The following is a 25180-nucleotide window of genomic DNA, read 5'->3' as shown; positions in this document are numbered from 1 at the left end:
TATACATATATATATATATATATATATATATATATATATATATATATATATATATAAACAATTGTACAATTGTGTTTCAAAAGTGATTCGATATATATATATATATATATATATATATCGAATATGTATCTATATATATATGTATATATATATATATATATTTATATATATATATATATACATATATACATATATATATATATATATATATATATATATATATATATAAACAATTGTACAATTGTGCTATGAAACCAACTGTGGCTGGTCTGGAACGCGACCGAGTCGTCGGGAACACGATGCGTTTCGGTATTAGACCAGGATCTATATGATCCGTTACTCATACAATGAATCTAAAAATAAATTCCGCATGTGATTGGAGAATTGAGCACATCTCCTGTGAATATCATGTAGTGCGTGGGGGGGGGGGGCAGGCGGATGCACCTATCACTTCTTGAGATTGTTCCAATCTGCGTGAAAATGCCCCACCACCCACCCCCCACAACCCCTACGTCCCACCCCTCTTATCACTTCCCGATGGGTTACAAAACTTAAACAATAACCTTCGCCCGTAGTACCAAAACCTTGACAAAATCCGGCAACACACCACTTCATCGATAGATAACGAGTCTAGTGATCGGGCTGTGTATTAGTGATGCTAGAGGTCGTGCATATGGCAAGCCCTTTAACATTTACCTCGCAATTAGACTTAAGTCGAATACATTTCACTTACATTCTACTTAAGTGAAATGTTATTCCACTTAAGTAAAATGTTTTCCACTTAAGTGGAATTCAATATCCCTTAAGTAGAATTCCATTTCTCTTAAGTGGAAATGGACATTTCTATTTCACTTAAGTGGATATGCCTCCCACTTAAGTGGAATTGTATTTCACTTTAGTGGAAATGCATTCCACTTAAGTGGAATTGTATTTCACTTAAGTGGAATACATTTCCACTTAAGTGGAATACATTTCCACTTAAGCTAAATAGCCCATCTATTTCACTTAAGTGGAATACAATTCCACTTAAGTGAAATGCATTTCCACTTAAGTGAAATACAATTCCATTTAAGTGGAATGCATTTCCACTTAAGTGGAATTGTATTCCACTTAAATGGAATACAATTTCACTTAAGTGGAATAATATCTTTTGCTCGTCAATTTCACTTAAGTGGAATTCTATTCTGCCAAAGTAAAATACAATTCCACTTAAGTGGAAGTGTTGATATGTGGCTTATATATAAATACAATTTAGGGTAATGTTCGGTAATGTTATTTTGGTAATGGTATTCATCTGGTACCAGGTCAGGTATGTAGGCCTACGTACTCACCTTGCACGGATGTTAAGTGCTAGCTGGATCCCGATGGACAGCCGATATTCATTGTGCACAATCGCGGCAAGTTGTTTATAATGGCGCGCAAAGGCATGGGCAAAGTTTGGCGTTGAATGTACTAGCCAATCACATTCCACTTAAGTGGAATAGACTAGCCAATCACATTCCACTTAAGTGAAATAGACTATCCAATCACATTTCACTTAAGTGGAATTGTATTCCACTTAAGTGAAATAGAAAGGAAATTCCACTTAAGTGGAATTGTATCCACTTAAGTAGAATACAATTCCACTTAAGTGAAATACAATCCCCTTAAGTGAAATAGATTAAGCTTAAGTAAGATGCAGTGACAAGTTGATGAATTCAGCTTAAGTAAAATACAATTAAGCTTAAGTGGAATGGTATTCCACTTAAGTGAAATAGAATTCCACGTAAGTTAAATAGTATTCTGCTTAAGTGATATTGAATTCCACTTAAGTGAAATGTATTCGACTTAAGTCGAATTGCGAGGTAAATGTTAAAACGGTTTGCCATACGTGCACTGACCTAAATGGAGTGTAACCACTCCCGATTTTGCAATTTCCCAAGATCAGGCCCGAAAAATCCCAAGACATTCCAAGAACACTGTGCTGTATGGATTTCTAGCAATATCCAGCGATATCTAGGGATGAATATCCCAAGATCTTACCTAAACTGAAGGCAGATAGAGAATCGAAACCTTCAGTGTACTGAACTTGAAACTGCGTCTTTCGAAATGAAAAGAATGTCGGGAATTGCACAATAAACAAATCAAAGTTATTTATTTCAGTCTCATTTCAATTATTCGAATTTGTTAAGCAAACAGCAGATATCACATCATATAAGTGAGCATGAAAATGGCGTTCCAGGATGAACAGCCTCTAAACCATGGGCGCAGATCCTGGTGCGGACAGCGGGACGCGTCCCCATCAACTTTTTCAGTAGTGGGGACATGATAAACCGTGTCCCCACCAATTTGTCTTGACCAATAGCTGCATTTCAAGTTCCCCTGTATTGAACCTTGGCGCAGTTAGATCCAGCCCAGCCCCCGGTTCCTACGTCCTTGCTAACCACAACGTCGCAGCAACTGTTGAGAAATAATGCTATTTTTTTCTTCAAAATGGAACGGAGGGAGATGATCAAAATGCTGTACTTGTAAACAGGATAACTCAACACGTACACCTTTATTGAACTTCAAATGGTCTTAAAATTGGCATTATTTTCAGTGATTAATACTACATGACTCTAGGTTTGGCAGTGACTTGTGAAAATGTTTCATAGTGAAAATAAAACAATGTCATGTAACTCATTAATTATTAAAGGGGTGACAGAGCTGCTTTTCTTGCTCAAACTGATCAAAGAATATGTCCATGTGCTCATACATAGAGCATCTGTATGTCTTTATTTCACATAGGAAGACTGTTCTCTCTGGGTATTGAAACATTTTGGAATATAAATTCTACATTTTTGAGTCCTTAAAAGATCTTAATTCTTTTGATTGCCTTGTTGCTAAAGTAATGGTCAAGGCAACGTTTCCTGAATCTGCATAGCTCATGTCGCGGAGCGGTTGAAAACTATTAATATACAACAACCAGTTAAAACAACAGTATCAGGCAGTATTTTAGCACCCTCCGTTCCATTTTTGAAGAAAAAATTACGATTAAAACATTGAACACTTCTATCGCTTAGCATACAATTTCCGAGGAAACAACACCGTGAAACTGGAGAACAGTTATGAATAAGAAAGGTTTGATTTGACTGCTTTGAAATAACGTATGACCGGCAAGATGCGTCGAGCGCTCTCTATCGGCCTCGTTTTTGGTCAGTTTGCAACTTCAGAGGAACAATAGAAACCCGAAAAAAAAACTTTTAAAACGAACAAAGGATTCACAAACCTTTGTTCTGCCTAAAAGATAAGCAGAATGAAAATAAAATAAAACTGTTAGCAAACTGCTTATACACTAGAGAGCCTGTGCAATAGAATGTGTAAAAGTTTCGATCCTAGCAGGATCTTCTTCAGAGGCTAAAAAAATAAGATAAGCAGAAAGTTTGGTTTATTGTAGATTTGTGTGCGCGGAATTAGCCCGATTGATACGGGAAAGGTGATTAATTTGCTCTAGGTGGGTTATGGTGCGGTTATCTATAATTCTTTCGAAAATCTTACCTAAGGCTGGGAGGAGACTAACTGGTCGATAGTTTTGAATTTTGGTGCGGTCTTTACTTAGTTTCGGTATTAAAATCTTTTTGGCGGATTTCCATGGGGTTGGGAAATAACCCAGTGTAAGGAGTTCGTTAAATAGTGGGAAAATATGAGAGTTAATGAATATCGGAGGGGAGTTTTTAGGCATTTGGTCATTTATGTTGTCAGGACCAGTGGAGGATGCATGTTTTAGTGGCACTATACCAACTGTTTATATCTATTTTATTGAGCAGAGGGATGTTTTTGTAGAGACATCCTAATGGATTGGTGTTAAAGCTGGTTGCATTACTGATAATTGTACGGTCTATTTCGTGTTTACAGCTGATATCGTATGGGGGGCCATCGTAGATATTGAATATACTTTTAAAGTACGATTCAATTAGCTTTATTTGGTCTTGAGTTTTTGTGATGAGGTTACCTACGTTATCTCTAAGGCCTTGGTCTGTTTTACCTGTGTTTGGTGTTGTAATGGGGTTAATATTTTTTTTTTTTTTAATTTTCCAAAAGTGTTTCGGGTTTTTATCATTAATGATTAAATCGCAGTTGTTTTGGACGCGGTTGTTCATCCGCCAATATTTGTCTGTTTATTGCTATTTAAGTTGGTTAATTTGGGTTTTTAGAGTTGGGTCTCGGGAGATGATATAAGTTCTACGTAGGCGACGTCTGAGTTTCATAAGTGTAAGAATATTCTTATTTAGTTTTCGTTTTCTGTTTTGTTTTTAAGGGACAGTGTCTTTTGAAAGTATAGAAAATATGATGGGCAACGCTGTCACAGTAATTGTCGATGTAATTTAGCTCGTTGTTTTGGTTGTTGTATTTTGGGAGTCTGTTTTATTGTAGTTATACGTCAATTCGTTATTTGGTACGCAGTTGAGGTTTATGTCTAGCTCAAAAACGAGTGGAAAATGGTCACTGATTTAGTCATCTTCTAGGATTTGTATCGAATGTGTTTTAGTTGCGAGGTGATTTGAGGTTATATGGGTAGTCAAGTAGTTCTGTAATATTGTTTATTGGGTTCATCCTAGGTTTGGTATTTTGGTTAATTATCGTTAAGTTGTATTTATCACATATTTCTAAGAGAGACTTGCCTTTTTCAGAAAAAAATAATGTGGTGGGCATTTACTAGTTTTTTTTATTTTTCATTAGAACATTTTTTTTATTATATCGGTGGATATGGGCTCATTTGGGGGACTATAATCATACCACGAAAGTGTCCATTAGCTATAGGTTGCATTGAGGGTGTGTTATTCTTGCGTCAAATGGCGTACCATGGAAGGGGAGGGGGGGGGTTGGGTGGTCTATCTGGCAGTGGCGGAGCGTCCATGCAGTCAGGGGGCGGATGCCCCCCTGACGGACTCAAATGGACTGCTGGCGCCCTTTTCAGCTTTATACCACTTTTTATTTATATGCGATTATTGACGTTTTTAATGCGCTCTCATCTACCTATTGACATTTGTCACATTTTTTTGGCGATGACACCTATTTATTCTTCATTTATCTGCATATTAGCAAGGCCCGGCAAGGGTCATTTCCGGCGATCTAGGGAGCATCTTTATTCAAATATTTTTCTACGCTCCGCGCCAACTCGTGGTGGCGCTCCGCTTAGATAGTGTCGAAAGCGCCCCTACAGACCATCCTCGCCCCCTCGACCAATACCCCTAGCTCCGACACTGCAAAAGACCCGATAGAAATACGTATTCTTTATAAGTGCACAATTTTGAAAAACCCCTCTTTTCAGCCCCCTCTCTTGTTCTCTTTGAAATACCCATCAACTTTGAAATAAGACGTGGAGTAGAAGACACCCTTGTCTTTGTTATACACAAATTTCGTGTAATTATCTGACCGGGAAAGTCTTGTTGTTTATAGGCCTATGATTTCTACAGTTTTTCATAAATCATATATCAGGTTTTTTTGCGCCCCCACACAACACCCAATTCCAAAATAACAAAAAGTTTTCACCTAAAAAAACCGTAAGGGGTACGTACCTCTTGCAGTTTTTTGCCAAAATTGACCCATTTATTCATAAATGTCAAGATAAAACTCAAGATGACAAACAAAGGTTTGATTTGACTGCTTTGAAATCACGTAGGCCTATCACTGGCAAGATGCGTCGAGCACCCTCTTATGACACTTATTTCGCTCAGTTTGCAACTTCTGAGGAACAATAGAAAACCGAAAAACTTTTAGGGACAACAAAAGGTTTTATAAGCTTTGTTCGTCGTAAAAGTTTTTCGGTCTTACTTTTCTTTGAGGTGAAAAAAGAAATTGTCGCAAAAGCGATAAATGTGTATCTTTTCTGGTAGTTCGCGACACGCTGATTACGAATCTGAAGTTTTTTTTTGGAATTAGGTGCTGTGTTGGGGCGTGGGGGGCAAAAAACCTGATTTGCAGTTTTGCCAAAACTGACCAAAAATCGATCCAAAATCGATTTCGCCCAAATGACGTAACAGGGGGTAACCGATGCTCAGGAGCCCAAATTTGCAACTCCCAGGTCCATATCTGCTTCCGTGCGGGAGACACGTGGTCCCAAGGAATCTGCATAGCCCTCCAAAAGATTTTATTGAAAAGATCCAAAGTACTATTTTTGATTTATTTCGAACGGGAAAACTGATAAAGTAAGGAAAATTACTATGTATAACCCCATTGAAAAGGGGGGTTTAAAAAAAATATATGTTCACGGCTTTGTTGGTGCTCTCAAAACCTCTTGGGTCAAGCGTTATTGTAATAATGCCAACACGTGGTATTGGAAGCTCTTTTATTTCATTCCTCTCTGTCGCCGTCCGGTAAAGAGTTGCTTTTTAATTATAATTTTCATGACCAGGATATTTCTTGTATTTAAAAATACCTTCATTGGACAAATTTGTATGGTTTTGAATAAGCTTAGCTACCTTTAAGAAACCATCGGAAATTGGGTGTGCAAATCCCTAATAATTTTATTAGAATTGATAATACCATTGTTTATGACAAAAAAAGCTTTTACGACGCCGGTTTACTGTTTGTTAGGGATATGTTTTTGCTAGATGGGAAGCAATTGTCCAAATAATGCTTTTCTGACCAGTCTTCTACTTTGTTAAGCTATTGTATGCTTTATAGAAGACTTCCTTTCACATTGTATATTTGCACGTGAAAAAAACAAAATAAATCAAATCAAATAACTAATAATTATTTCTAAACAGTTACTGTGGTTAGTGTTATGTACTTAGAAAGTAAGACAAACTCTCTGTCTAGATTTCAACTCCCAGAGGATGTATTGTTTTGGTATTTCTTTTCCTCATTTTGCAGTTAAATCATTAGAAAAGCCTATCATTTCTCAATTAACAGTTACTGTGGCGAAGTTGTTATGTTGTATAATTTTGCATATTTATTATTGTTTTGTACAATGAAATTGTCAATAAACTGAAAAAAAATAAGACATACTCTTTGTCTTGAATTCAAACACCAGAGGATGCATTTGATTTTCTATTTATTTGCCTTCTAATGTTGTGAAGATTAAATATTAGAAACAAGTATTAATTCTCAACAGTTCTAGTGGCGCATTTGGTAGTGCTCTGGACTGGAGAGACAGACAAACTCCATGTCTCCGGTTCGAACCCCAGACAGAGCATTTTATATTTTTGCTCTTTTACTGATTCCATTCTGGACTTTGAAGTTTAAATATTAGAAACGAGCATTAATTCTCAACAGTTCTAGTGGCGCAGTTGGTAGTGCTCTGGACTGGAGAGACAGACAAACTCCATGTCTCCGGTTCGAACCCCAGACAGAGCATTTTATATTTTTGCTCTTTTACTGATTCCTTTCTGGACTCTGAAGTTTAAATATTAGAAACGAGCATTAATTCCAACAGTTCTAGTGGCGCAGTTGGTAGTGCTCTGGACTGGAGAGACAGACAAACTCCATGTCTCCGGTTCGAACCCCAGACAGAGCATTTTATATTTTTGCTCTTTTACTGATTCCATTCTGGACTTTGAAGTTTAAATATTAGAAACGAGCATTAATTCTCAACAGTTCTAGTGGCGCAGTTGGTAGTGCTCTGGACTGGAGAGACAGACAAACTCCATGTCTCCGGTTCGAACCCCAGACAGAGCATTTTATATTTTTGCTCTTTTACTGATTCCTTTCTGGACTCTGAAGTTTAAATATTAGAAACGAGCATTAATTCCAACAGTTATAGTGGCGCAGTTGGTAGTGCTCTGGACTGGAGAGACAGACAAACTCCATGTCTCCGGTTCGAACCCCAGACAGAGCATTTTATATTTTTGCTCTTTTACTGATTCCTTTCTGGACTATGAAGTTTAAATATTAGAAACGAGCATTAATTCTCAACAGTTGTAATGGCGCAGTTGGTAGTGCTCTGGACTGGAGAGACAGACAAACTCCATGTCTCCGGTTCGATTCCCAGACAGAGCATCATGTCTGTGGTTCATGTCCAGACAGAGCCTTTTACTTTTCTACCCTCTGGAGGGAGTGGAAGTATAAATATAAGAAACGAAGTTTCTCCAGAGGGAACCGAAATGGTGTAATTGGTTATTCCATCGTTCAGTAAGCAATTGGTTTGGATTGCACCGGTTCAAGTCCCAGGTGAGTATTTGCAAAAGGAGTTCTGACAAGTGGATAAGGTGAATCCCGAAGGTGGGCAGCCCCCTCCTCCTGACAGGTGGGCAAGGTGAGTACCAAGGTGAGAGGGGGTAAAGGTGTGGACAAGGTGAGGTCGCCGCCACCCCTCCCCCCACAAGGTTCACGCGCGGACAAGTGGAGTCCGCTGCCACCCCTCCCCCCCTGACTAGCTAATCGGCAGTCGGGGGGAGGAGTAGTGGAGAAAATGTTTTATAAAAACAGCAGGATCTTTAAATATTTGTAAAGCTCTAGAAACCAGGGGCCCACCTAATGGTCTAGTGGTAAAGACTTTTGCTTTTGCATTTCAAGGTCCATGGCTCAAACTCAACCTCTGCTTTTCCTTTTACAATACTCATGTAAAAGGAAGAAAAAAAAAGGAAGAAAAAAAAGGAAGAAAAAAAGAATGATACTTTGAAATAACTTCTTTTTTTTTAATGACAAATCAGTTCATGGACAGGATATACCTTCATCCCTCCCACCACAGTTAATACCCTTCAACTACCTGTCTAGAAACAGGTTATCCCTCATCATATTATTATGCAAATACTAATCAAAACATGCAATACATATTTCATAAACATTCTTAGTGATACCTGCATCTACTATTGAGATGGTTGGGTGACAACAGACAGTTATTTTCTATAATGTTTCTATTATTTATAATATCAGCCTGGAGGGCAGTTATTTAATGATACTAAGCAGTCACATGTACATATGGGATAAGCCTATGGCCTTTTTACTTCACACCAGGTGGCTATCCAATTCACACCAGTACATTCTTTTTGGACATTTTTTTATAAACATTTGGAAGACCATTTCAACATGAGGGGAAAAAGAATTGATTTCTCCTAGATAAAAATAATAACCCCATCTTACTTTAGCCAGACAGGGCTTGAATCCATAGGTTTGCTTGACGACAAGTTCCCAACAAAAAGGAGTTGGCCTTCCATGGCTGATTGATTATTCAGTTTACAATACCATGGCACCCCTGCTACCATCAATAAAATTTTCTTTAACTTTCATTTATTCACTAAACCTGATTTTGAATTAATTTTAGATAACTTAATTTTTACATTTTTGCCCTCCAGTTTGAAAAAGGAAACGATACTACCATAGCACAAACAACATATATGTGGAAAGGTTGCTCCCTTTCATTGCTGTCTCAATCACACACCCCCCCCCCCCCGCTCCGACTACCACACCCCAAATTATATACACGATGAGTGCATGATTGAAAGTTTCTTTAAATATAGCCTTTTCATGCAGTAAACCTGTGCTGCTGCAAACTGAAAATTCAATTCAAAGATTCTCCCTCTTCACTTTCATTTCTCCTTCTCTATCCTTTGCCTCACCACCCCCCCCACCCCTGGTCCTTCCAACTATCATCCATAACTCCTGCCAATATCAAATTCAGTCACCTTAACATCCCCCCATAAAGTGTCAGTCAGTCAAGCACCGCAATGTTTGTAGACCAAGAAATCAACACCCGAAACCCATTTTTAAAACTTTAAAGCCCCATCAAATAAAGATGCTGTTTTTTTCTTCTTTTTCTCTAAACAAGATAAACACACAAACACCAAATCCAAAATATATAAAATTCCAATTCCCATTTTGAATATTCTTCAAATTTTGTTTGCCAAGCCATGTTAAAAAAGTGAGTGTTATTCTTTTTGGCCTTTCCCCATCTTTGTGTTTGCATTGCAACAAGGTGCAGTTTTCTATACTAAAAAAAAAACAAATGAAATCAAATAAAACTTAAATAAAAGATGATTACAGCACATGCAGGAGAAGAGTGAGAGCCCTCCCAAATACTACCGGCTTATGTATACAAAAGACCTTTTTTCCGAAATCCTTTTTCCGACATCGTGGCAATTCGAGAGTTACTTTTCACCCCCGCTCCACCATCCACGCAGGAACCCACCCAGACCCCCCTGCGGGGACGATTTATTCTGTTCCAGTTTCTCGTCCAAGGAGGGTAACTCTATATGGTTCAGAGCTATGTCAAAGAAGAGCGGTTTGCACGGTGACGGCTTAAAGTCCAGTGGAAATGTGGTGAAGTTGGGCTTGGTGGCCAGGTCCGGCTGGTTGGCGTTGTACCAGTCAAGCCATTCCGCCAGCGGTCGATTGTCCTTCAGACCGAGTTGCGCCATTCCTTTGCTGATGGAAGGTTCATTGGAATCTGAAAAATGAACGCAGAGAGGTTCTTGGTAAGCCATGGTTTTTTTTTTAAAGTATTCTTGGGTGGAGGGTATTTTCTATGGGTGAGGATAATCTGGAGGGTGGGGGAAGTCAATTCAATTAACTGTGAGAAACGTCATTGAATTAGGAACCACCTAAGGCATATTCTCATCTTTGTAGTAAGTTTGTCACCTTGAGCTACGTGACAGTTCATAAGTAGGGGGGGGGGGTATATTCGAGTGGAATTTAGGATTCGAATCCCTGAATAGAGAAAGTTTACAAAAACTTGTTAATTTGCAGTCATTTTTTGGTATTGCTGTCACAAACAGAAATGGAGGCCCACTTTCTATTATTTGTAGATGACAAAGACTGGTTCAATCGCAGTCTACAATGCCAGATAAACTCTTTATATTTTGGCTTTCAATTTCTTTATTCTGACAAATTTCGATAGTACAAAAAACGGCAGTTTTGATCGAGCTTTTGATACTTCCTTGTGATCCCTGGACATCATACATTCAGCTACAAGCAAAAATAACTGTTGTCTGTCCTGTCCACCACAATAATCCTATTGTAATATTTTCAGACCCTAAGGGCTAATAGGTCTCTTCCCCCCCCCCCCCCCAAAAAAAAAGGTGTGAAAAGGGACGGTGCTGCTTCCAACCGAATGAATCTTTTCACTCATTGTTTAACCAAAGAGAAAAATTTGGGAGAGAAAACAACAGATTATTAATATAAAGGCCATATTTCTCTGAATCATTGTCTATGCTCTGATGGAATACATTTGTTCCAGTAGCAGGGTTCAATTCCCAGGTTCCAAATGGACACGGCAGTTTATTCTGCATTTTCCTAACGATCAGACCTAAAAGAGAACATCAATATGCCTCTCCACCGTTATCCCAAAGAAGAACCCTTTCAGAAACTAAAGGGATTTCTTCGTTTTAAATTAACCAGGGTCCTACACAAAATTAACAGGGTAGTAACATGATGGTCTCTGCCTGATTCCCCCTCCCCCCACCCAATTTCTTTTCTTAATTTTTTGGTATTCATCCTTTCATATATAGTCCATCTTGCATTTTGCCTTTTGAAAAACAAGAATCCTTAATCTTCATCCAAAGCTGCAAAAAGTTTCTTTCCAAACACAGTAAATTGAATATTATTATTATTATTATGATTATTATTATATTATTATTAAGTACATACCTAGAATGGAGGCCACCTGAGCAGAGTACTTCAAGTCGTTGATATCTATTGCAAGAGTGTCCAATTCCTCTACCTCCACCTATTGATTAAATGAAACCAAAATCTAATCATGATGTCTTCCACATTAAGTTTTTAGGGAGTGTCACTACCCGACAAGCCCTATAGGGTTTTTTAGTACACTTCCTTTCACAAGTTTTGTTTCTTATCTCCTTCTATGTCATATGTCATACTTATGTTAAAATAGAACAAAATCAATAAATGAAATGAAATAAATGAAATTAGTTACCTTTTTTTTAATTCAAGTAAAAGTTTTGTTTTTGTTGTTGTTGATATCAAAACAAAAGGAGTTTAACCCCTGGTCGACCTGGCGAGAGGTCCTACGGGGGATAATAAGTTTGTTTTTTATAGAATAGACATTTTTTTTTTTTTCTTGGAGAGGTTGTCTATGTTCAGTCAAGGAATTGCTGGTAAATGAAGTCTTATATATTTACATAGGACAGGATAGCCATAATCATACCCGAGGTCAGAGTCGAAGAGTCAATTAGGGAGGGATTTCTAAAGGAGAGGAATTTTTTAAGTACTGAGAATTGTGGAGACGGAGTGGTTTCTATTGTTTGGGTAGGGAGTGGTTGTGGTTTCTATTGTTTGATAACAATATAATCTGTATATATAAGTATACTTGGGCCTAGACCCATTTAGGAAAGGATTTTTTTAATGGAATGAGACTTTAAGTAGTAGCAATTGTGAATACAGAAAGGGTTTGGTTTTTGGGTAGTGAGTTGTTGCGACTTTGTATTTCAGGGGGAGGTCTTCAATCAAAGGGTCGTTCTCGAGGTTGTTTTTGTATAACTTGGTGTTGAATTCTTCAAGTCTGGTGAAAGTAGATTTTGTGTTTCCTGCACGGAGAACGTACAAAGTAGCAATATAGGTAGGGATTTTGAGTGCGAGTCGATAAGCTGTGGTGTGGATTCTGTTTAAAATTTGTTTATTGGGATTAGAGATGGTAAGCAGGGAGATTCTCCTGTAACTGAGAATCGGTTTTACTTTGGATTTATAGATTTGGATAATTGTTTTCGGAGGGAAGTTATATTTGTGTGAGAGGATTTGAATGGATTTAAGTTGGAACCAGCAGCGTCCTGCAGTTCTGTTACAAAGTAGATTAAACGATAATTTGCTATCGAAAGTGGTACCAAGGAAGGTTGCATTAGGAGTAGCAGTGATTGAGGTGTTGAAAAGATTAATTTTGGAAATATGATTATGGTATTTTGAGTTTATTATGGAGAAATTGGCTAGGTTAGATTTTGAGGGATATATTTTTGTTCTCCACATCGAGCACCAATTTTTGAGATGTGTAATTGCTCTTTTAATATTTAGTTCCGTCATATAGATATTTTTACTGGTGCTCCAAATGGCTATGTCCTCAGGGTACTGACTATAGTTGCATTCAGATAGAGGGGGGATGTTCAAATCATTAACAAATAGGGTGCAGGGGAGGGGGCTGAGAACAGCGCCCTGTGGAGTACCTGCACCAAGTGGAATAGGTTTTGATTGTTGGTTTTTGTAGCATATTTTGGCATTGCGCTCACTAAAGAAAGAGGAAAGAAGTCTGGTGTAATTGCAGGGGAGATTAAAGTTAAGTAGTTAAATTCTTTTCGGCATCAAGGAAGAGGGCAGTGGCATCATTTTTTTTTATGAAGCCGATGCGAATTTCTTTGGAAAGGTGGAAAGTTTGGTTTATTGTAGATTTGTGTGCGCGGAATTAGCCTGATTGATATGGGCAAAGTGATTAATTTGCTCAAGGTGGTTTCTGGTGCGGTTATCTATAATTCTTTCGAAAATCTTACCTAAGGCTGGTAGGAGACTAATTGGTTGATAGTTTTGAATTTTGGTGTGTCTTTACTTAGTTTCGGTATTAAAATCATTTTGGCGGATTTCCACAGGGTTGGGAAATGACCCAGTCTAAGAAGTTTGTTAAATAATGGGAAAATATGAGAGTTAATGAATATCGGAGGCCGACGGAGGGGAATCTTTTAGCATTAGGTCATTTATGTTGTCAAGACCAGGGGAGGAGGCATTTTTGCACATTCAGTGGCACTATACCAATCATTTATATCTATTTCTTTGAGTAGAGGGATGTTTTTGTTGAGACATCCTTAGAAGTTGGGGATAAAGCTGGTTGCATTACAGATAATTGTACGGTCTATTTTGTGTTGGAATCTGTTATCGTATGGAGGGCCATCTAAGATATTGAATATAGTTTTCAAGTATGATTCACTAAGCTTTATTTGGTCTTAAGTTTTTGTGATGAGGTTACCTACTTTATCTCTAAGGCATTCGTCTGTATTACCTGTGTTTGGGTTGTAATGGGTTTATGATATTTTTTTAATTTTTCCAAAAGTGTTTTGGGTTTTTGTCATTAATGATTGAATCGCATTTGTTTTGGATTTGGTTTTGGTCGACCGCCAATATTTGTCTATTTATTTGTTTTTTAGGTTGGTTAATTTAGGTTTCTAGAAATGGATCTGGGGAGATCATATAGGTTTTATGTAGGCGACGTCTGAGTTATTTAGTGTAAGAATATTCCTATTTAGTTTTGGATTTCTGTTTTGTTTTTAATGGGCAGTGTTGTTTGAAGGTATTAAAGAATTGTTGGGCAATGCTATCACAATATATGCCGATGTAATTTAGCTTGTTGTTGTGGTAATTGGCAATAGTGTTGTTTTTTATGATCCCTTTTTAAATGATGTCCAGTCTGTTTTATTGTAATTATACGTTAATTCGTTATTTTGGATGCGACTGAGGTTTATGTCTAGCTCAAAAATGGTCACTGATTAGGTCATCTTCTAGGATTTGAATCGAATGAGTTTTAGTTGCAAGGTGGTTTGAGGTTATGGCATAGTCAAGTAGTTCAGTATTATTGTTTATTGGGTTTATCCTAGTTTTGGTATTTTGGTTAATTATTGTTAAGTTGTGTTTATCACATATTTCTAAGAGGGATATGCCTTTTTCAGATATTTTGGTGCTACCAAAAATGATGTGGTGGGCATTTAAATCTCCTAGTAGTATTGTATTTTTATTAGAACTTTTTTTGATTGTGGATATGAGCTCAATTGGGGACTATAATAGCTAATAATGTGGAGAGGTTTATTGTCTCTTTCGAGTACAATTTCAATTGTTTGGGTTTGTTTGGGAGGAGGGTGGCTTTGAGGTTGTTTTTTTTCAGCAATAAGTACTCCTCCCATAGAGCGAGAGATATCGTGTCTGAAAGTTTGGTAACCAGGGATGCTAAGGTGGGAATTTTTATTTAGTTTAGTTTCGTTTAACGAAATGATATCCGGGGAGTGGTTGGCGAATATAGTAAGTAGTGAAGCTTAATTTTGGAAGGATACTGTTGATGTTTAGGTGGAAGAACTTGACCGAAGGAGGGAGTGTGCTTGTCATGTAGGTGATTGAGGAGGGCTAAATATTGAAGGATGGTGGAGACGTTCTATAATTAGTTTCTGGGATATTTAAGTTTAGGTGATTTAGTGCTAACACGGTGGCGTAACTGGCAAGGTCATCAGATTTAATATTAATGTTGGCTTTTTGGAAGGTGTATTGTACTAATTCAATTACAAAGGTTGCGATATTAAGTTTTTTTGCAGTGACGATTTTATTTGTTATTTCAATTTTAGGGGTAAAATTGGTTACATTCGCGTAGGTTCTTTGTTCTTGTTGTTTGTTATTATTTTCAGTTTTAGCTTCTTTAAATTTTGGGCATCCTTTGTAAAGGGCGACATGAGTCCCTGAGCAATTGGCACATTTTGGGTTTTCTTTTGGTTTGGGACAGTCTTTAACTCTGTGGTTTTCGCCACATCTGAGACATCTGGTTTGATTTTTGCAAGTATGGTGGGTGTGTCCAAAAAGTTGACATTTGAAACATTGAGTGATTTGGGGGGGGGGGGGGGGTTCGTGGTATTCTTCTGTTTTGTGTTTAGAGTATCCTAAGTAGAAACGTTTGATTAGGGATTGTTGAGGCTTGTTGTTCTTCAAACGTCATTTTACTTTCCAAGTTGTATTGTTTGTGGCATGACTAATGAGTCTTTTAGTTTGTATTGGGGTGTATTCTTGGTCTTTGAGTTCTTGTTCAATATCTTTGATTTGAATTTCAGGTTTTATGCCACAGGCTACTACGGAGAAGTTTCTTTGTCATACTTTTTTTGGGATTCTTGGTTTGGGGTTGCCTAGTTTAGTCTTTTGAGTCCATGGTTTCAGAAGGATATTTGCAGATTTAGGGTCATGGGGGTGATTAGGATGTCTTTACTACAAAGACGGTTTATATTTGAGATCATGGCATTTGGTTTTTCTTCATTGATTAGTTTAGCAAGTGTTTATTGGGTTTTTTGATAGTTCTGGTAAGATTCCTGATACAATGATTGTTTGAGCGGACTTTTTGGTGGTTGGTTTGGAGTTAGGAGATGGGTTTATTTCAACGTAGATTGGACGATGTCTTTTTCTGCTATTTTTGTATAGGGATCCAGTCATTAATGTCTATGTCAAAATCAGAGAGGTTTAGGTTTTCGACTAGGGGGGCGGTTATAGGTGGGTAAGGGGTTGTCATATTGGCTAAACAGCCCCTCCCTACGGGTTTTAATGGCTTCTACAGTGAAATTGATCGTAAACTTCACTTACCAGAAAGAATTAGTCTCCAGCCTAAGACGGCGGACGGAAAGAATAGGAACTCCTTTTGAAGAGAGACACTATGAATCGAAAGTGTACTCGGCAGCGTTGTGTTGGTATCCAAGGACGCGTACGTTTTGTAAATGGCGAGTAAGTCATAGAGTGAAGGATGATGGGGTGGTGCTATGTCAAAAAGCTAACTGTTGACCAACATAATCCACAGAACCCTAAGGAAAGGAGAGGAATGCAAAAGAAATTAGCCAGTTTCCTTCAAAGTAAGTCTCGTATATTTAGCACAAAACATTAAACACTAATTAGCAACTAATTCCAACAAATTTTAGGCTGTGATTGAAACTTTACTGGTGGAAACATGATTATATATATTTTACATTTTTATGAACCTTTCTTTCTTATGACTAACCTTGACTGTATATTGCAGCTTTCCAGCTTAGCTGGTGTTTTTCCATCAAATCAGCTCATCTTTGAGTTTTCTGATCTTGACAACAATCAACTGTCTTTTTAATTTACCACAACCCAGACCACACTAATTGGCAACTCTTTCCAACAATCTAAGGCAACAATCATCAATTTAAGACAACCAAATTACTAATTACAAAATGATTCCAACAAACTAAGGCACCAGGTCTCATTAATTTAGCACAAAACAGACCACACTAGTTAGCAAATCATATCAATAAACTAAGGCAAAACTTATAAATTTAATACAAACACACCACACTAACTACCAACAAATTATCACAGTACTCCTCTTCAATTTAGCACAAACAGACCACACTAATTAGCTACTCATTCCACCAAACTAAGGCACAATGTCTCTTTAATTTATCACGAAACAGACCACACCAAAGTACCGACTGGTTCCAACAGGCTAAGGCACCATGTCTCCTACATTTAGCACTGATCTTGACAAGCAACTGTTGAGAGGACAAGACTGATGTTCATGATACTGGCTTACACTGATGTTTCCCTTGAAACTTAATTTTTCTCTAATTTCTGTTAAATCACCTCCAGATAACACTTCCAGATCTCTCTGTAGAGGACAAGCTGGAAGGATCTTCTCGTATTTGGTGGAGTTGAGATCTTTACCAAACAGAACGTTTCCTCTCACAGTATCATTTTGGATCCAAGCTTGTTGAGCAACATAGGCCACAGATCTCTGATGAAAGGAGAGGAATACAAAACAAATTAGTCACTTTTCTTCAAAGTAACAGCAAAAGTAAAAAAGTCAAACCCTGTTAACAACCAAACTGTCAGCCGTGAGACAAAACATGTATACTCTTCTAGAGGGGCAATTTGTGAAAGAAATGGAATTTTATGGTCAGATCAAAGTTATTGGACACTGGTTTGAACAACTCTCAAAAAAGACCTCACTAAATACCAACTCGTTCCATCAAACTAGGTACAATGTCTTATTAATTTTAGACAACCAAAATACTTATTACAAATTCATTCCAACAAACTAAGGCAACAGGTTTCATTAATTTAGCACAAAACAGACAACACTAATTAGCAACTCATATCAATAAACTAAGGCAGAACTTATCAATTTAATACAAACACACCACACCAATTACCGACTGGTTCCAATAGGCTAAGGCTGAGGTCTTATACATTTAGCACAAAAATGTCTCCTACATTTCTAATTAAAAACTAATACCAATAAACTAAGGCACCATGTCTCAATAATTTAGCACAAAAACAGACTACATTAATTAGCATCTCATGCCAATAAACTAAGAAACCAATTAGCTTCATTTTGATGTTGTCATGGTTGCTTGGAATGAGTGGAATGTGTCACTCTGTACAAACTATATCATGGAACTTGTTCAGCCTTTCTGTAAGAATAGTAGTTTAGCACAAAAAAAACATCAAATACCGACTGGTTCCAACAGGCTAAGGCACCGTGTCTCATACATTTAGCACAAAAACAAGAACACACCAAATACCGACTGGTTCCAACAGGCTAAGGCACTGTGTCTCGTACATTTAGCACAAAAACTGACCACACCAAATACCAACTTGTTCCAACAGGCTAAGGCACCGTGTCTCGTACATTTAGCACAAAAACTGACCACACCAAATACCAACTGGTTCCAACAGGCTAAGGCACCGTGTCTCATACAATTAGCACAAAAACACACCACACCAATTACCTTTTTCAATAGGCTAAGGCACTGTGTCTCATACAGTTAGCACAAAAACAGACCACACCAAATACTGACTGGTTCCAACAGGCTAAGGCACCGTGTCTCCTACATTTAGAAATGATCTTGACAACAATCAACTGTTGAGAGGACAAGACTGATGTTCATGATACTGGCTCACACTGATGTTTTCCTTGAATCTTACTTTTTCTCCAATTTCTGTTAAATCACCTCCAGATAACACTTCCAGATCTCTCTGTAGAGGACAGGCTTGAAGGATCTTCTCGTATTTGGTGGAGTTTATGATCTTTCAACCACTTGTTCTAAACCTGATCCAGCTTCATTACAGACATCCAAGACTCACAATTTTCCTTCAATTTTCTTCATCTTCTTCTTTCACCTGAGACAGTATTGTAAAAGATAAGAGATTTCATATATTGGAAAGCAGATAGACATTGCAACTAGACTCATTTTTATACACTCCCTCCCTTCCTCCCCTCCCTCCCCTGACTACCTAAACAACCCTGACTGCTGCCTCATTGATATAACTACTGTATGTATAAACAAATGTATATGATTGTGGTTTAATGGCAGAAATAAACGAAACAAATACCAGAGCTTAAATATTTCTGTGTTACTATAGTAATCTGCATACCCAAACGGAAGCATTACAGAATCTTCAATGTCTCAGACCTCCAGCAGAATGTTACAGTCACAGTTCATGGAGTCTCCTTGTGAATCAGTGTGGCCAATGCAATGCTGTAAAGACAAATATCAAAGCAATATGTACAGTATATATATACCTTTGGTGTGAAATAAATTTTAGTATTTCTTTTAAAGTAGTTTTACATAAGATCATCTTCCAGTTTGCGTATGCAGATACCTTTTTGATGAATGTTTACAAACATGAATAAACTGTACCTCTTTTTGTTACTAAGTGCCTGTTTATTTTTAATACAAGTGACTCTTTAATGAACCTTACTAGACATCAAACCTATGGAGTACTTTGTAAAATGCCAAAACTTCCTTTGATACATATTGTTCACTATAATGGTCAAGCTGATTGAAAGGAATGAATTCAACACAATTTGAGAACATTTCATCAGCCAAACAATCTGGAGAGCATGTACTAGTTTAAACAAACTTAGCAAGCACATTCATGAGGAACTGGAAAATTGAAAAATGTCTGAAATAAACATCATTCTTGAAACGAGAAACTTGACAAGTGAAATAAGGACCGACACTTAAGCTACAACATGTACACTTAGCAAAGATGAAAACTGGCTTTTCAGCCAATACACAAGTACCAACAACATATTAGTATATTCATGGTAAACCCTCATGTGCTTCAATGACTTCTAGCACCTGTGTAATAATATTCTATATCAACCAGGACTGAGATACTATATCTTGTACTTATCTCTCAATACTCTTAATATGTGTTTACCATGAGTTGTGTTCCTCACAACTTTCAATCAATGTTTTCAAATTAAAAACCAAATTAAAGACAATTACTCAACAATGAGAGGTTGACTTAGCAAAGTTTGAATTTGGTTTCATAATAATCAAAGTTTCAGTGAAACAGTTCTGCAGACCATAAAATCATGCCTTAGGCATCAAAAGAAGGCTATGATCTGATAAAGATATGCGGAGAGTTGGACCAATACTGTTAAGCCTAGCTTCAGGTCAAAATTATGCTAGTTGATCAAATTAATACATGTTTATCAATTTAGTTGCCTATGCTAGGTAACATCAGCTTTCATGGAGAGTTTTCTCCATACTTGAACCATCACTAACATCAATTAGACCACAGAGCTAGGCCTAATTGCTTGAGAATTTCATTTTACAAAGTACCGTTGCTTGTGTAATATTGTGACGAGCCCGCTCCTCCGATAGTAAAACTATATCGGGACTCGCGATAGAAAGGTACTGGGATATCTTGATGCCGTATTTATGCTTCTTCAGGAGATATCTCGAACGGAAGAAAATAATGAGTTCACACAAAAAACAAGTTGACGAGATAGGATTTGATTTGATGATTCGGTATAATTTCTTCTCTGTTGATTCTCTTTACAAATAAAACTAAATTACAATGATTTGACTTGACTGGACTCCGTCAATTAAACAATTAGAAAGAGTGATGAAATGGTGACGAAGCAACGAACTGATCACGGAGCGCTGACGGAGTGATAAATTTCTGACCTCCTTTTTCTTTTAAACCTTACTTCCATAAAAATCTCACTGCGCATAATCAGTAGACAGCCAATAAACTGACCATCCTGTATTAACTTAATGATATAAAAATAAGTGCACTGGCACTGATCTGCCCTGATTGGTTGGGAGTTTGGAAGTCCATCCCCTTTCTATGGAAACTTCCATACCACGTGAGAGAACCTTCTCGAATGTTCCACAGACATAATGGAATCTATTTTGGGAAAAGGCCCTGTACCAAGATTCAATAAGATAGTTAAAAACTTCTCGTGGGAAAACTGAATCCATGACCTAGATAAATACATAAGAGGCCTGTAAGGTGTCTCGATGGAGTTTTTCGGTAACATCAAAGAGATGGTATTACTATTTCATAACATCCCCCTCAATCTTTTAAAATTTTTGGATACTCCAAAATTTTAACATCATACTGCTTTAACTTATCATTATCTCAAGAAGGTAGAGTACTGTAAGCACATTCACTAATATTCATTGACTTCAATAAATGGTCTTCATATATCTCAAAGGTTAACATCTTGGTTAAGAATTATTAAAATAATCATATGTTATATACATTGACACTATCTCCATGAAATTGAAGTGTACCTCTTCAATATTGATGACATCATATGATGTAATCTAAAAAAAAATATCATTAAGATATCTTAAAGTTACATGACACAGCAAAATATGCAGTATCTCTAACAAAATACATTTATGAATTTCATACATCAATAATACATTTATATCAAAAGTGAAATCATGCCGTGAATTGGGGAGAGATCAGAGAATACTAGACTTATAGTTATCTCTTAACTGAATAGAACACCTCAGCGTTCCATAAAAAATTCGTACACAAAAAAAAGAACCTTAAAATATTACAAACTCATTTACAAAACCTCGTCTTTAATGAAGGCATACAGTAGTTTCAAAACTGCTTTGAAACCTTGTGAACCATATACATTCACTTCAAGAAAATCAACAAAATGTGACTCGATAGCATGGTGACCCTAGGTATGCACTCCGAATTGATCTAGTAAAGTACCAAAGTACTAGATATTCGATACCATAAAAGAGACCCCATAGACTATGACATCAACAAATCTTTCTTCAAATTTACATAATACTTAACATCTTGTCTTTTAAACTTCATGATGAAATTTACTTTTTCATGAATATTTGAGGAAAAGAAAATATATACATAACTTCCTCAAAAGATCTATACTTTCATCTATACATCTATACAAAACATCTATACAAAACATCTATACAACATAACTGTTGCTGTAAGCAAAAGTTGCACATTACCAATGCTGTCTCTAAATAGCCTTCAATATAACATCAATGATGCAATGTAAATATCCTTAAAATATTTCTCAATAGATATGAAAACCCATGTTGCTAATATTCCGGATATGTTCTAATTGCCGGGTAAACGTTTGAACGAATTCATAAGGAGAAATAAGGTATACTCATTTCACATTTGTTATAAAAGATGAAACTAGGTCACTTGGTGGTGGTTTTAACAATTAAGCTTATATTGTTACACCATACAGTACAATGACTTCCACTTAATAGGTATGCAGGTAAATGCCATGACGCATTCCATTCATACAATTGTGGGTAAAACACCTGTTCATCTGAACTTAAACAATATGCAGTTACACATTCTAACCATATAATGTTTGCAACATCCTGCTTGGACTGCCTGTAATGTTCAATCCCTTTTCATGGAGAAAATTCATTATTTCCTCTGTGTTGGAATATTTTCCTACATTCCACCAAAAATCATGACTCTTAAAGCCTGAAGGAAAACATGGTGTCTGATAGGTGACCAGAACCTGTAATTCACCCAATTTGTATCTAGCACGTTGGACTTTCATGTCTCCTTGTGGAGCATTTGCAAAAACTTTCTTTTGCCTTAATATGCTATCTTTCATGGAAGGATATGGAAGTGCTAATCCTTCATTATGTGCTCTATTCTCTAGAAAGGATGCAACATTCATTGGCTTAGTGCTCATAAGACACATGATGTGATCTGAAGTTACCCCTGGCAAAATGTTACCAAACTCATCATGAAACTCAATATGTGCAGCATCTTGCATGACATTAACATTTTCTGCATTAGAAGTGTTACTACTCAAAACATTTCGCATTCGTGCAACCTTTTCACTTGATGAACCCTTTGTTTTCAAGACATTTCGCAATTTCTGAATGTTAGTGATATTCTTAGTTTCAGAAGATGCTCTTACAAAACATGGTTTAAGCCTGTTATAATTGAATACATCACTAAGAATTTCTCCTTTGAGAGTGGCCAACAAATAGTGAGTCCTGTCTAAAACTTGATGGATCACTAGTGGTCCACACCATTCTGCAGCAATTTTGCGAGAGTTCGCAGTCAAGGAGGAAGACGTTGGCTTATATAGATACACTAATTGACCCGTTGAATAAATTGCACCTTTGTCTAGTTTTGCACTTATCTTAACATTTTGAGCATCTTGTTGCTTCTTTTGTAAGACTAACATTACCCTAGACAAATGATCAAATCGTTTCTTTAACAATGCAGCATATTCTCCATGAGATTGTGATAATCCTGCCATTGGATTAAATGATAAATTTGTAAGATTTGGTGGCTTACGTCCAAATGCAAGTTCAAATGGGCTATAGCTACCTAACTGAGGAGAGGAAAATGTGTTATATGCATAGGCTGATGTTGGGACAAATCGTACCCAATCCGTACCAAACTGATTTAAGTTCACTTTGAGGAAATTTGAAAGAGTCTGAATGTGTCTTTCAACCTGTAAGCTTCCATGATTGCTTACACTGATGAACTTTTGTTCAATGCCTAAAGCTTTACTTAAGAGCTCCACTAATTTTCCTGTAAGAGAAGCTGCTGCATCACTTATAATACAAGACGGTGGACCAAAGGTTGTGACCACCCTCTGCAATAATGCTTCACATATTGTTTCAGCATCAAGAGTCTTAAGAGAAACACATACAACAAATCTAGTGATCTCATCACAAACAACCATCAAATGTTTAAATCCTGTAGCCGTTGTGGGCATAGTCTTGAAATCCAGACTAAGTCTGTCAAAAGGACGATAAGAATCAGGAATGCGAGCATGATATTGTCTCAATTTGTCCGGTTTCTTACGGAATTCTTGACAACGGAGACATGCCTGAATATAATTACTGATGCGTTGAAACATATTGCGCAGATAGAAATGCTGTCTAATGGTCAAATATGTACGCATTACACCCTGATGATTACTTAACAAGTCATCATGATATCGTGATATTATCTGTTCTACCATAGTCTCAGGTACGACTAACTGAAGAGTCATCTTAGCATCATTAGTCTCATGCAAAAATATCCTGAATAACAAACTATTACATAACAAATAATCCTCTGCTTGAGAACGAACAGTTCTAGCATGCTTAACATTACTTGGAATAATGTCATGTGCAAGAAAATCATAAATTGGTTTGTAGTAAGGACAAGTTTGTTGTTGAATTTGCAACTCTTTTACATCAAATGGCAGATCATAGTTTTTGATCAGCTTTCCTTGAATTGCCTTCATGACTTTATTCAATTCCTTTTGTTTTGGAATGTGCCCTGTAACCAAATGATCAATGTTTGTTATGACTGGCTTCGGCTGAACAAATAATTCTGGAGGTGGTTCTCTGATTACCTCTTGCACTCTATGTCTACTCTGATCCACTAATCTTGGCTCTGTAGGTTGAGAAACACTTGTAAAATTTGGCACAACTAACATGTCAGGACTAAATGTATGTCGATTTTCACTCGGCATAGTAATAATAGGCCTTTGACTATATGTATCTCTCTTGTCAGTAGAAATTACTGGTGTAGTCGTCTTTTGTGACTCAGATTGTGGTCTCTGTGTAACATGCTCATGTGTTGCCTTAGGAATGGATGTCCTTTCAACTCTATTTGTTGATTCTTTGGCTGGGGAATCCTGCTTGGACTCCTTAGTGACTCTCTTCGGAAATAAATCTGGAACTTTGACTCCCATTGACCTTGCCTTTGACCTTGTCATGATTGGATTAAATGTCTCCTTAGGTGTAGTTGAAAAATCCTCATAAGAACTGACCTCTTGAGCAACCTGATCTATTTCAGAGTGAAATTCCTGTGGTGCTCTAGACAAATAATCTGCCAAAACCAATTCTGAGCCTTTCTTATAACCAACCTGAAATGTATATTCTGACAATTTGAACAGAAGTTTACGTAAGCGTGTAGTTGCTGGTTCTTGTTTTGACTTAAACAATTCAACAATGGCTGAGTGATCAACATATGCCTCAAATTCTACATTTTGCAATAAATGTTTGAATGCTGTCACATTAATAAATAGACCCATCATTTCTAATTCAGTTACACTATACCTCTGACATGCTGGTGGTAATATCTTAGAGTAATATGCAATAATATTCTCTTTGCCATTAACTCTTTGTGTCAAGTATGATCCTGTTGCTACTCGTGATGTGTCACTATATAATACAAAACGACCATATTTCTGTGGCATATGCAATATAGGTGGATTACACAACAACTCTTTAATATTTTGAAATGCACACTGATTTTCCTC

At 37.0% G+C, this 25180-nt stretch overlaps 1 protein-coding gene across 37 annotated transcripts in view; it reads right to left on the bottom strand.

The window, feature by feature from the left end:
* Nucleotides 1-8483: 8483 nt before the first annotated feature.
* Nucleotides 8484-25180, bottom strand: part of LOC139959375 (gamma-adducin-like) — a 75289-nt gene continuing 58592 nt past the window's right edge. For 4 of the 37 annotated variants that reach the window (XR_011790043.1, XR_011790049.1, XR_011790042.1 and 1 more), the window contains 6 exons: nt 19024-19127; nt 18574-18768; nt 17230-17380; nt 16216-16430; nt 11545-11623; nt 8488-10345 (listed from right to left, as the gene is read on the bottom strand). The gene's annotated coding sequence lies outside the window, so the exon portion shown is untranslated. Of the gene's footprint in view, nt 10346-11544; nt 11624-16215; nt 16431-17179; nt 17381-18573; nt 18769-19023; nt 19128-25180 lie in introns of all 37 variants that reach the window. The other 33 variants (XR_011790060.1, XR_011790047.1, XR_011790045.1 and 30 more) reach the window with 20 other exon arrangements.

This window comes from Apostichopus japonicus, chromosome 19, assembly GCF_037975245.1.
Source record: "Apostichopus japonicus isolate 1M-3 chromosome 19, ASM3797524v1, whole genome shotgun sequence".
NCBI classification, from domain to species: Eukaryota; Metazoa; Echinodermata; class Holothuroidea; order Aspidochirotida; family Stichopodidae; genus Apostichopus; species Apostichopus japonicus.
This window is presented reverse-complemented; position numbering and strand designations above follow the sequence as displayed.